This window comes from Arachis ipaensis, chromosome B8, assembly GCF_059453495.1.
Source record: "Arachis ipaensis isolate K30076 ecotype BB chromosome B8, ASM5945349v1, whole genome shotgun sequence".
NCBI classification, from domain to species: Eukaryota; Viridiplantae; Streptophyta; class Magnoliopsida; order Fabales; family Fabaceae; genus Arachis; species Arachis ipaensis.
The window spans coordinates 100,195,045-100,207,825 of record NC_142443.1 but is presented as its reverse complement, the minus strand read 5'-3'; the positions used below and the strand labels follow the sequence as shown (position 1 = coordinate 100,207,825).

At 40.5% G+C, this 12,781-nt stretch overlaps 1 pseudogene; it reads left to right on the top strand.

The window, feature by feature from the left end:
* Positions 1 to 3,375: 3,375 nt before the first annotated feature.
* On the top strand, positions 3,376 to 4,944 carry LOC148549006 (uncharacterized; annotated as a pseudogene).
* Positions 4,945 to 12,781: the final 7,837 nt, after the last annotated feature.

Here is a 12,781-nt window from a genome sequence, read left to right as displayed (position 1 = left end):
CTTGTTCAGAACAATTGTTCATTCGGAGAAGGCGTCCAAGAAGACCCCAATCAACATCTAACCACCTTCCTAAGGATATGTGATACTGTGAAGTCTAATGGTGTTCATCTGGACACCTATAGACTACTTTTATTTTCCTTCTCACTCAAGGACAAGGCATCTAAATGGCTAGAGTCCTTTCCAAAGGAGAGTTTAGAAACCTGGGAAGAGGTGGTGAACAAGTTCTTGGCAAGATTCTATCCTCCTCAACGGATCAATAGGCTGAGAGCTGAGGTGCAAACCTTCTGGTAGCAAGATGGTGAGACTCTATATGAAGCATGGGAGAGGTTTAAGGACCTGACAAGAAGGTGTCCACCAGATATGTTCAATGAATGGGTGCAGCTACACATTTTCTATGAAGGCCTTTCTTATGAATCAAAGAAGGCAATAGACCATTCATCTGGGGGATCTCTGAACAAGAAGAAGACCATTGAAGAAGCCATAGATGTTATTGAGACTGTAGTAGAGAATGACTACTTCTATGCTTCCGAAAGAGGCAACACTAGAGGAGTGATAGAGCTAAACAATGTAGATGCACTGCTGGCCCAAAACAAGCTCATTACCAAGCAGCTGGCTGACCTCACCAAGAAGATGGAGAGGAACCAAGTAGCAGCAATCACCACCTCATCAGCGACCCAAGAAGGAGTGAATGCAGAGACAGAGGATGAGCAAGAATAAGCCAACTACATTGGAAACTCACCCAGGCAGACCCATGATCCATATTCCAAGACCTACAATCCTGGTTGGAGGAATCACCCAAACTTTGGGTGGAAAAATCAACAAGATCAAAGCCAAGATCAGAGACGTCACAACCCCAACAACCATGCAGCTCACCAACATTCCACACAGAGATCATATCAACACCACCCTAACAACACCTCTCCACATCAATACCAAAACCAAAACAACCCTTCTCATCACTCCAATCCCAACCCACCAACATCTGATGACAGACTCTCTAGAATTGAGACTCTACTTGAGGGCATATGCAAGGAGATTCAAGACAATAAGGTGTTCAAGGAAGAAGTGCGAGCCAATATCAAGAATCAAGGAGACACCATCAAGAGGCTGGAATTTCAAGTGGGATACCTCTCCGAGCAGATTCCCAAACCTACTGATAGCTTCCCAAGTGACACAGAGAAAAATCCGAGAGGTGAAGCAAAGAAAGTTAGATAGGAAGATTGCAAGATGGTCACTATAAGTAATAAGGAAACTGAGGAAGAGCTGAACAACCCATTAGAACAACAAGAAGATACTTTAGCAGGAAAGCAGGGGGAGAATCATCAAGAAACCACAATTACACAGAAGGAGCTGACACAGAAGGAGCTGCTGAGACTCTATGTACCCTTTCCCCAATTACTAAATGGCTGTGTAGAGAAGAGACTATACTCGAGATTTCTTGACATGTTTGCATCTCTCCATGTAAACATACCATTCATCAAGGCCCTCCAACAAATGCCCTCATACATTAAGTATATGAAGGAGATGCTGACAAAGAAAAGCTCACTCAAGGGAGGACAAACAATAGTGATGAATAAGGAGTGTAGTGCTCTCATTCAACTAGAGCTGCCTACAAAGAGGAAGGACCCAGGAAGTTTCTACATCCCCTGTGCCATAGGAGAAACAATGTTTGATAAAGGACTCTGCGATTTGGGAGCAAGCATAAACTTAATGCCTTTATCCCTTGTGAAGAGGCTGCAGATCAATGAGATAATACCCACAGATGTAGTTATTAGGCTGGCTGACAAAACTCAAAAACAAGCAGTAAGAGTGGTTGAAAATGTGCTGGTGAAGGTTGGGAAATACTTCCTGCCCACAGAATTTGTCATCTTGGACATGGAAGAGAGTCACCTCCACTCAATCATATTGGGAAGACCATTCCTAGCTACAGCCAGAGCACTTATAGATGTGGAGCGAGGGGAGCTAATTTTGAGGATTCATGATGAACAACTCACTTTCAATGTTTTCAAGCCCTCAAAAGAAAAAGATCAAGAGAACAAAGAACCAAGCAAAGATCACAGTGAGATACTAATAGAAGACACAAGCACTGAAGCACAACCAGCACATCTGGGAACACCCTTAGTTGATGAACAAGGCAATCAGCAGCTGTCACAGCTCAAGGAAAATCAAGAGGAACCTAAACCACCAGAATTATATGAGGCCAGCAACAAAATCTCCCTGGAAGAGGAGGTCACAAAGAGTAAGGCAACATCAAAAGGAACAAAGAAGAAAGTACCAAGGAGGTGGAGGAACAAGAAGATCCCTACAGAGGACTTCTCTCTAGGGGATAAAGTAATCTCAGGTTACTTCCCAGTCATTCCCCCCGATCTCCCTACCATCCCATCTCAGCTACCTAAGGTTTTTACCATCAACAGAGTTCTCTCCCTAGAACATGTGGAGATCCTTGATGAAGCCAATGGAGATAGATTTACTGCAAGGGGGGAGGATTTGAAGCACTACCAGCCACCCTGACAAAGGAAAAAACGTCAAGCTAGTGACGCTAAAGAAGCGCTTCATAGGAGGCAACCCATGTTTTACATGCTTTTAGAAGAGTTAATAATGCAAGGTTCATGAATTCCAAACTAACCCTGCCATACACTTGAATGAATCCTTTTATGCAGCATATAGTAAAGAACAAGTTTGGTGTTCAAGACATATTAAGAGAGCATAATTATGATGTTACTCTTAGAGCCCTGAACAAAAATCTTACATCACATGGCCACAAACTAATTTTGGTGGTGTCACCTATGGTGTCACCAATGTTGCATACACGGACACATTCAGTTAATCAGTTGGTTGGCATTCATGAATACTACTTAGTCAGTTATAAACAAAAACTATAAAAAAAGGTGGTAGTTGCTTCCATTTTTTTTATTTTACCGCCACTATCCACACAATTAATAATTACATTTTTTCTTTTCTTGTTTTGTAGGAAAATTGATGACAATTGAAAGGAAGATTCGGCCACCACAAAAAGGGAGTAATTCACACGTGTCTCAAGGGAAAATGCATTGGGAATGGTTGCCATGCAACATTGGAAGAAGAACAAGCTTGGAAACTGAACTAATCCCATCATAAAGTTGGTGATCCTTGTGCTCACCCCATGCTAAACCCCATCCGTTCATCACACAATCACTCCATCAATACAAACCTTTCATTCACTTACCACTTCCCTATATAAGTGAGTCCTAGTCCATACTTTCCTTCACATTCCAATTCCCATTCCTCACACTACACACCTTTGTCATCAAAACCCCTTCATCACACCTTGTCCTAACCAACCGAATTCTTCATCTCTCCGTACCTTCCATCCTCTTCACACATCAACCCAGACTCATGGCATCATCAAGCTCCAAGAGGTAAAAGAGGAAGGAACCAGTAGAAAGCATTCCTTTTGATGAGAGGAGATTCAAAACTGCATTCCATGAACTCGAATTTGAACGGATAAAGCTCAAGAAGATACTGCCTGAGTTAACATTCCAAATTGACGAGGATAAGTGCCCACAGATTCGAGAGAAGATTGAACAAAGGGGTTGGCAAAGGCTGACGAACCCGGAGGGGAAGATAAATGCAAACCTCATCAAAGAGTTCTATGCAAATGTGGTCAGAGAAGACAAAACCAAGGCCCCCACCTTCAAAAGTTACGTAAGAGGGAGAGAGGTGGACTTCAGCCCCAATGCTATAACAAGAACTCTTCAGTTGAAATCACCACATTTTAATGAGCTTGGTTATCAAGCAAGAGTAAGCAAGAGCCCTGACGATGATGAACTCGAACAAATTGTGAATGACATATGTGTTCTAGGAGCTGACTGGGAAAGGTATGCAGATAAGAGACCCAGGTTCATCAAGAGAGGAGACCTCATCCCTGAAGCCAAGGGATGGTTTGAACTCGTTAGGAGATCTATCCTCCCAGCAGCGAATAATTCTGAGGTCAACGTCACTCGAGCTACTATAGTACATTGCTTAGTACAAGGTGGAAATATCAATGTGCACGAACTTATAGCTGAGGGGATTCAAGAGTCAGCTGAGAAGATTGATTCGGGTGCCAGGCTTTGGTACCCCAGCACTATCCTCAGACTGTGCATGAAGGCCAAGGTTATCTACGAGGATAGCAACCCAGATTGGTTAAATCCTGGGAGGCTAATTACGTTTCAGCGTCTAACTTATGTGACACCAGCCCAACAACAAAGAAGACCTCACATAGGAAAGCCAAAACCAAAAGGAGGAGCACACCAAGAAGAGTCTCATCAGGAAGAACACCAACAAAGAGAATATTATGACCCAACCAACATAAACTTGAATCACATTCATGGAGCCATTGAGGAACTAGCAAGGAGTTATATGGAGGGACAGGAACAACAACTGCACATTCAAGCTCAAAGGATGGATCGTCAAGAAGAGCTCCTTTCTAATTGGATGAATCAACAAGGGGAGTGGCAGAAACAGCAAATAGAACATTATTCCCAGCTCACTCAAGCCATCAATCAAGTGTCTGAAAGGCAAGAACGTCAAGACAAGTGCCTTCAAGAACTCAACCAACGCCAGCTAGCTCAGACGAAGGCATTCAATGAGTTCAGTGTACTTAATGAAGGACGGCAACTACATAGGGAGGAGTTCAACATAAACACCCAAGCTAAGTTGAACTATATGTCTAGTCATATGCATAATCTACACTCTGCAATCCCTAGGTATGATGAGGTCCAAAAAGATTTCACAGAACAAGAGGAAAGGAAGGTGAAACAGCAGAAGGTGAAACAGCAGAAGGAAACACTGAAAAAAAAGATGGAAGATGCTGGTTTTTGGAAGAAATTGATTGGAAAAGGCAAGGAAAGTGGGAGTACAAGCACTCAAGAAAAACACCAAGAAGTCAAGCAAGAGGAAGAGCATGGGAAACTCCATGAGTAAAAGGTGGTGGAGTTCCCTCTTTGATCCATAATTTTTCAAGCTTTAAATAAGGAAAATCATGTATGAAATAGAACATGTTCCATGGTAGTTAGGATTTTGAATTATGCCTTTAAGTTTTTCATTGCTTAGGTCTATGCTTGCTAGTCTTCATGTCACTGCATTCGTACATTGCTTATTTGTATGCTTGTCCCTTTTTAATCAAATAAAAAGAGAATGTGTGTTATCAAAGACCAGAGTGGAATCCATATTGTGGAGTAAGTTCCTAATTTTGTGGTGTGGTAATAGATTAGCTAAGTTGGTTCACCGATAAGGTGGGAAGGCAACTATCTGTCCTGAATCATATGCTTGAAACACACCCCATGAGACTAGCTGAATAACAAGATCCCAATAAGAAAAGAAAAAGAAAAATGAAAATTAAAGAATAAAAGAAAAAGAGTAAGAAATAAGGCTAGGCACCAAGGGTTTGAATCTTGAGGGATATGTCTGTGGTGCTCTTGTGTAAGGGATTTACTTGGATGAATAAGCTCTTAGGGGTGCCTTATCACTTGGTAACTTGGGTTAACTAACCCGGGATTATCAGCTGAAAGTCCACTATCAAGAGTAACCCTTGCTACAGAACACTTAGTAACCCAAAGAGGTGCTGAACACCAAGGTCTCAAAAAAAGAAAATAACAAACCATGTGCCTGTGGTGTGTATGTATGGGGGAAAGAGACTTGAGGAAGTAAGTCCGTAGGGGTGCCTTAACACCTAGCACCTTGAACCAACTAGTTCGGGAGTGCTGGCTGAAAGCTTATCTTAAAGAGTCGCCCCCTCACAGAGCACCTAGTCTAAGAACATAAATAAGCCCTGAAATGACAAAAAGGATCAATGAATAAAAGTTTCATAAGGTGCAGTCAAGTGAGTATTCAGGGACATGATAAAGGTCTGAAAGCCAGTGAAGGAATGAACCTAAGTTGCTATGCATGAAACCACCATAAAACCAAAGACATAACTTCCACAATAATAACTCATTTCTCTTGGCATTTCATTCATCATTCTCTTGTTCCAATTCTTGCTTAGGGAGAAGCAAGCTTTAAGTTTGGTGTTGTGATGCCGGGGCATTTTGGCCAGTTCCACTGACCTTTTCTTTACTGTTTTAGGATAGTTTCATGCATTTTCTTAGGAAATAAGCAAGTTTTGGGTAGAATTTCACTTACATCTTGATTCTTACAAACATGGTGCACTTTACATGATTTTATGAGAATTATGCATGAATTATATGACAAATTAGATGATGCATGTCTCATGATGTGGATTAGAACTTTGATGCACTTTATTGCTTGATTTCAGGACAAAGGAAGCAAGAAAGAACCACGTTAGCAGCCACGTTAGTCTAACTAACGTGACCACTAACGTGGAATGGGAGCTAGCTTGCAACGTTAATGAGAAAAGTAATCGCCAATAACGTCCTCGAAGCCATCATAGCCCATGTTAAGAGTCACGTTAACTAAGTTAACGTGAACTCTAACGTGGAAGAAAGAAAGTGGAGCCAACGTTAGTGACACTCACCTTTGTCACTAACGTTGGACCAAGCTCATATTGGCCACGTTAGCTTCCACGTTAACTTAGTTAACGTGGACTCTAACGTTGGGAAGCAAAAGAATGGCCAACGTTAGTGACACTCACCATTGTCACTAACGTTGTACTAAGCCACTTTGAGCTACGTTAACTCCCACGTTAACTTAGTTAACGTGGAAGCTAACGTAGAGAAAGCAAACAATCGCCAACGTTAGTGACACTCACCTTTGTCACTAACGTTGGAAGGAGCCACAATGAACCAATATGAGCCACGTTAACTTAGTTAACGTGGAAGCTAACGTGGAGGGAAGGATGATGAGCCAATGTTAGTGACATTCACCTTTGTCACTAACGTTGGAGATGGCTATCATCACCACGTTAGAAGCCACGTTAACTTAGTTAACGTGGATTCTAACATGGGGAGTAGGGGCATCTAGGAACGTTAGTCACAAAGGTAAGTGTCACTAACGTTCTCGAAGGATTGACAAGCTTACATTAAGAGCCACGTTAACTAAGTTAACGTGGACTCTAACGTAGGGGAAGGGAGGACTCTCAATGTTATTGGAAAAGGTGAGTCCCAATAATGTGTGCGAAGGACCAAGAGGCAACGTTAATGGTCACGCTGGTGTCACTAACGTTGAAGTTAATGTGGATCAACCTTGGATAGGAACGTTAGTGAAAAAGGTAATTGTCACTAACGTTCTCGAGTCCACACTCTCACTTAATGTTAACGCCACTAACGTCCTGAGCTAAACAACCTGCCTACTTCACACTTTCTCTCTGCAAGTAAAGCTAAGCCCACTGAAGAGGGTAACTGCTTCAAACTCAAGATCCAAAGGCCCATATCTAAGACTTGAAGAACCAACTAGAAGATCAGAAGAGTAGTATATATAGGGGTAGTTTTGAATTAGATAAAAAGCCTTTTGGGGGGGGTTGGAAATGAGAGAACTACTCTCTATATACTTTTACTTTCTCTGCACTTCTAGTCTACTTTTCATAATGTATTTTCCATCTCTGTTTTCCATTTCCAGAGCTATGAATAACTAAACCCTTTCATTGGGTTAGGGAGCTCTGTTGTAATTTGATGGATCAATATTAGTTTTCATTACTCTTCTTTTATCTTTTCTCTTGATTTTACTAGAAAGCTTTCAATCTTCATCTAATTGGGTAGTTATCTTGGAAAAGAAACTATTTATACTTGGATCTCTTTTGAACCTTGGAAGAGGAATGAAGAGATCATGCTAGAAATGCTTTCTCATGTTGGACCAAATTGGGGTTGGAAGGATATGGTGACTATAATTCTACCAACACTTGATTTGGGAATGCATGTGGTATAATCAGTGACCATACTTCATCTCTTCTCATGAGCAATTGACCAAGGAATTGGCTCAAGATTTGAGAGATTGAATTACAAGGAATTGTAATTCGATCACTTAAGATTGCCAAGGAGATCAATGAACGCATTGATTGAGGAAGAGATGAAAATGAACTTGATCCGGAGAATGCAACATCTCCTAAACCCAATGAATTCCCCATTCTGATCTTACCCATTCTCTTTAATTTCTGTAATTTACTTTTATGAGCATCTTCCCCATTCCCATTTACAATTCTGCAATTTACTTTCCGCCATTTATTTTCAGCTCTTTACTTCCAGCATTTACATTTTTTGCTATTTACTTTCCCGCCATTTAATTTCCTGCACTTGTCAAACCAAATTCTGCTTAGCTTAACTAGAACATTCTTCCAATTAAAGTTGCTTGACCAATCAATCCTTGTGGGATTCGACCTCACTCTATTGTGAGTTTTTACTTGACGACAATTCGGTATACTTGCCGAAGGAAAATTGTTGAGAGACAAGTTTCCGTGCATCACCCCCTCCAATGCACTATAACCAGCAACCATTCTGTGATGCGCACCAAGATGATGACTATGGTGGACCCCTTATAGTTACCAACAAGCCCCACCATATACTTATGTACCCCCTCTTCAACATGACTTTGGACCACCATATTCACAAGCCCCTTTCCGCCATTCACCTCCATATGACCCTAACCCTCAACCACCATACCAACCACCTTATGAGCCATATGAACCATATATAGAACCACCCCAATTACAACCCAATTACTCCCAAGAACCACCACCTCAATATTCACCATCTCCATATCCATCAATCTTAGAGCACTATGATCCTACTTATGATAGCCGAGTGCAACAAGAGTCAAAGGATCGTTTCAAGGAGACAATAGATCAACTCAATGCAACCATTCAACAACTGGGCCAAGCGATAAGCCGACTAGACTCCCGACATTTGGACACTCAAGGAACTCCCATGGCTTCATGTGGAGAATCTACTGAAGAACGCAGCATGAAGGAGAAGCTAGAAACTCCGGTGGACAATGAACAACATGACCTTGTATTGGAACAATTAGAGGAAGCCGTAATCGTTAAAGAGGAAGAAGTGGTCGAAGACTTAAGAGATGCGGAACCTCCATGGGAAAGCTTAGTCATAGAACCCCCTTCTAAGGAGTTTGAATTTGTTGTTGAGGAGGGTGTACAACCTCCAAGGCATACCCTGGTTGAAGACTTGGAAAAGGTTGATCAAGAGATGGATATTCAAGAAAAAGAGGCACAACCTCCCATGCCCTTGGTGAGCAATGAAGAAGAGATTGGATTGGAAGAAAGCTACTAAGAGGAAGAGGTTGAAATTGAAGAAGCTTGAAAAGAGGTGGAAGATGTCAAAGAAGAGCACAAGGAAGTGGAGCTTGCAAGTTCATTAGAGACACCTCCCCCAAGGCCATTACCATCCAACACAACATTCAAGTGGGTAAAATTCTCATCCTTGACCTTTACTTTCCCACTTGAATATGGGCTACTAGAGACGGATGGTCAACTTAGAGCTCTTTGTGATGGCATTAAGAATAAGAGGAAGATGGTCAGTGGTAAGAATTGTCCTGCAAGGTTCATTATGGTTGGAAGCTTTAAGTTTAAACGCAAAGGTTGGTGTAGAGCTCAATTGAATAGGTCTAGGAAGCTATTTGGATGTCTCAGTGAGAATTTAAATTGCGTACCACCCGGATAAAATCATGATGACCAACAAGAAGACGGGTGCAAAAGCAAGGTTTGGGACCCCGGAATTCAGTCTAGAAATCAACACTCTTGGGGCCTTGTTACTTGCTTTAACCTGCTTGAAGGCTTTCTGCGCCTAGTTTGGGATCCCGGAGGCTACTGGAATTCCAAACATTGGTGGAGATTTTTGGATGAATTGAAACACAAGCCACCATAACAGGAAGCTCATCAAATATCCAACTTAAGGACTTTAACTAAAAGTGCTAGGTGGGAGACAACCCACCATGGTATGATCGTTTCTTTTTCAATTTTATTTCGTGTTGTTTATTTTTATTTTATATTATTTTCATTGAACCTGGAATTACTCATAACATCCATGTCATTTTGCATTCTGCATACTGCATAAAAAAAAAACACGCACGTGACGCGGCAGCGTCGCTGACGCGTCCGCGTCACCAGTGTGTTGTGAAGAAAAGAAAGTAAACAGAAAGTCACGCGAAAGCGTGGCTGGAGGTGTGCTTTAGGCACAAACATGCCCACACATCCGCGTGACCCACGTGGCCGCGTCATTTGGAAAAATAGCCTCCCACGCATCCGCGTTACCCACGCGAACGCGTGCTCCAACAAATCGACGTAAAAGGGGTCCATGGCCGAAAGTTGTGCTGGAGTAGGGCTGGACTGGCGCTAGATGCACAAGCCTTACCACGCGAACGTGTGCCCCACACGTCCGCGTCATCCTCCAATCTTGGCCATTCACGCGATTGCGTCCACCATGCGAACGCGTCACCTCAAAAATTGGCAATAATGAATTTTGAACAGAGAGGTGTGCAGGCGCGAGGCTGCCCTCGCGCCAGTAGCACAGAACGAGTCACGCGTCCGCGTGACCGACGCATCCGCATCACTTGAAAATATCGCAACTCACGCGTCCGCGTGACCGACGCGTCCGCGTCACATGTGACGCACAGCTTAACCAGATCAGTGCCAATTATCTTATCTTTTCTTCCCAATCCTAATTTTTCCTCCCTCCTTTCTTACTTACTTCTTCTTCCGTTCTTTCCCTTCTCATTCTTCTTATCTTTAATTTTATTTTACTTAATTTATTTGCATATTTCATTCATTGCATCTTAATTTTGTGCATATTTTTGTTTTCTTTTCTAAATTCATTATTTTTCCTTTGGTGTTAAAATTTTCTTATTTAACTGTTGCATCTTCTCTTGAATTATTTTAGGTGCTTAGTGATTTGTGTTATTCTGGTTAGGTAATATTATTTAAATCAATGCCAATCTTTTATATCTGTATTATTTTTGCATTGACATGAATTTATATTATCTTTCCTTACCCACTCTCTTCTCCATTGTTGCAAATTTTTTGCACTCTTGATTTGCCATGTACTTCTACTATTCTCTCACTTGCATGTTGTAGCTACCGTGTAATTGAGACCCTTATTATCTGGCATTAACACCCATATTTTATTTATTTTCTATCTTTATTTTGGGTTACTTTTCTTTTTTTCCCTCTTCTTTCAGGATGGCCACCACAAAGGGAGAGGAAAAGCTTCTTAATGGGAAGACAAACAAGTCCACCTTCACAATCTTTGGAGAAAAGTATCAGTTGAAGCAACCCGTCCACTTGTACATCTTAGCATGCACCGAGGACGGTGTAATCTTTAAGTCTGGGGAGGTCGATACTGATCTCCATGGGTTAGTTACTCTTCTATCTCAACACCAATGGTTTATTTTCCTTGTTAGTTGTTGCATTTGCATGTTTGATTGCATGATTATTTGATTTTGTGCATATTTTACCACTTGGTTGAAGAAATATTTTCTTTTTCAAGAAACTTTTTTAAAGTATTTCACTAATTTGAATAAAATTTAATGTTAAACTTTTTTGAAGAAATATTATACTGGAACATGGTTTAGAGATCGAACATATAAAAACCAGTGAGATTTTTGAGCCTATTTGATTGGTTGCATTTTATCAACCAAAATTCTGTTTTAGTGTGTATTTTTCTCTCTAAAATTGTGATCTTTGTCTTGCTTAATTCTATATTTCCATTATTTGATGTATGCATACACTTACATGATTGAGGCCTTTGTTTCACTGAGCTTACTTACCCATATGGCCTTACCCTTTCATTATTCTTTGCAAACCAATGTTGAGCCTATTATACCCCTTTGTTCTTTACTTTAGCACATCATTAACTCTAAGCGAAAGACAATAATCCCCTTAATTTTAATCCTTGGTTAGCTTAGACTAGTAAGAGTGCTTATGATTTAAGTGTGGAGAAATTGAATTTGGAAACATTTGGTTTGAGAATTGAGTATGTTAGAATTTTCTAAAAATGTGAAAAAAAAATGTTTAGGACATGATTCATGCATCCAATAATTTAATCATATGCATTGAGAAAAACAAAAGAAAAAAATAATATAGATATATATATATATAAAAATGAAAAAAAAAGAGAAAAAGAAAAGAAAAGAAAAGAAAAAAAAGAGCAAATAAGTAAAAAGGGGACAAAATGCCCCAAAGTAAATGTTGAAAGCAATGCATATGTACTGTACTTGAAATTAGAATGCATGAATATGTGGAAAACATGGTTAATGGATAGTCAGATGTTGTATTATGATTACATGGATTGTCTAAGTTAGGTGGAAAGTTTAAGTTAATTAAGGATTCATATTTTAGTCCACTTGGCCAAATACAATCCTACCTTGACCCTAACCCCATTACAACCTTTAAAAGACCTCTTGATATGTGTATTTATGCATCAAATTAGTGTTGATTGTTAGATGAAGAGCAAGCCTTAGAAAGCAAGATTAGCAAAGAACTGAGAGATCGAACGTTAAACACCTGAGCGATTAGAGTGCATACACTTCCAGTGAGGGTTCGATACTCGATTCTTTGTTCCTGGCTTTCACGATCTATTTTCTTTTGCAAGTTTACTTGTACTTCATTTTTGTGATTTGAATTAGTGAAATCCAGTTCATATTTGTTCTTGAAAGATTTATTTACTTTTAACTAAGTAGGTAGAAACATTTTGCATGTAGTTGCATTCACATAGATAGGTTGCATTGCATACTCTCTATTATTCCTCTTCCCTCCTTTATAGCTTCTCTTGAGCTTAGCATGAGGACATGCTAATGTTTAAGTGTAGGGAGGTTGATAAACCACTATTTTATGGTTTATCTTGTGCTTAATTGAGTGATTTTT